This window comes from Ixodes scapularis, unplaced genomic scaffold (assembly GCF_016920785.2).
Source record: "Ixodes scapularis isolate PalLabHiFi unplaced genomic scaffold, ASM1692078v2 PGA_scaffold2__306_contigs__length_199485367, whole genome shotgun sequence".
In the NCBI taxonomy this organism is placed as follows: Eukaryota; Metazoa; Arthropoda; class Arachnida; order Ixodida; family Ixodidae; genus Ixodes; species Ixodes scapularis.
Genome location: NW_024609857.1, coordinates 106,843,483 through 106,845,107, shown reverse-complemented (window position 1 = coordinate 106,845,107; position 1,625 = coordinate 106,843,483).

The following is a 1,625-nucleotide window of genomic DNA, read 5'->3' as shown; positions in this document are numbered from 1 at the left end:
ATTTGTTAACCCAAAGGTACATAACAAAAATATTATGTTCATTTGAATCAACCATGGTGGTCGCGAGCAGCCTAGTTAAGGAGGTAGCGCCATCTATCAATACGCGCGCCAAACGCACCCCGCTACTCGACTTGGTCGTCTGCGTCACCGCCCGCCGTTGACTCTGGCAAGTTTCTTGGCCCTATTTTTTACAGAAAGGGAGCTACGCTTTGTAATTTTACAAGAAAAGAACCGACCGTGAAATGCACCTTTGACGAAAGTTTAGACTGCTACGTGCATGCGTCGATTTTTACGGTCCATTTTAGATCGAGCCTGGTGACTTGGACACCCTATATAAGCAGACTCTTTTTAACTTCATCCCGATAAACTAAAGTGAGTAAATGAGCCTCTTTTATCCCTGTCATGTTTTCATGCTGATCAAGCTTTTTATTACTGGCACGAAACAAAAAGCGTGATATATAAGACGTGCAAAAGGAAGGGAAAAGGAAATAAGCTGGCATTTCGGGCGCACGCCAAAACGCACCCTTACCTTAAAGACTCGTTCACACAGTTGCGTTCGACTGCGTTTCACTGCGTTAAAACTGCTTCCGTTGAGCTGTTGCTATGGCGATTCTTACGACAAGCCAATGAGGAGGCGCTGTGCTGCACGACGCGATGCAGCGCAACGCACTCGACGCAACCGTGTGAACAAGCCTTTATATTAGCACCTCATTCCGCTAACTTGCCCAATGACGATGCACGAGCCGTGTTTTACGGCTGCCCTTCAGAATTATGTTTTAATAATTTATTTTCATTTATAATGAGGGAGGGAGGGGGGGGGGGGGGGGGGGAGGAGCTGTGTGGACGTGACGTGCGAAGCCTTGTGGTCCTGTGCAGGCTGCGACCTCCGGTTCTCGAGCACGCAGAAGCGTCGCATGGTGGCCTCTTCCTGGTGGATCTTCTGCACGGTGATCTCGTGCGCCTACTGCGGCGTCCTCATCTCCTTCATGAGCCACCCGGGCACCGAGCCCAGGGTGGACACGCTGGACGCCCTCGGCTGGGCCATGCGCAAGCGCGACCTCTTTGTCGGCACCACCAGGCACACCGAAATGGAGCTCGCCTTCACGGTGAGCGCCACTAGGGGAAAGGACGCGTGCAATGCAAAGAAAACCCCCGGTAGTCTGTCCAGCCCCTAAAGAGAAAGGTGCAAGGACAAGACTGCATGCAGCCCTGTACCGTGATTCTACCGTAATCAGGCCTTGCACTGACGTCACATCAGCTGCCATTGCAGTGGCCGTTATTCTTTTGCAGCCTGCATTTCACACCACCAAAATTGGTTTTCCCGGCGAGAACGAGTAGCAATGACCACCAAACACGATGCGATGTCGTCACGGGCATGCCCTGTACATGCGTACTCGTTCTTGCATCTTCCGAAAACTGAAACCTGTGTTCATACTGCGCATCTGAAAAAGATACGGCTATACACGTAACGAATTACCAAGTATTTTTTCTAATAAATACTGATCTCTGACGCTCTGACGGTCTATTTTGTTCAAGGAAAGAAATACCTTATTCTTTTCACTCGGCAGCGACCAAATGTAAAACCGGTTAGAGTACAGGCGAGCTTTTGGATGGTTACCATGTTG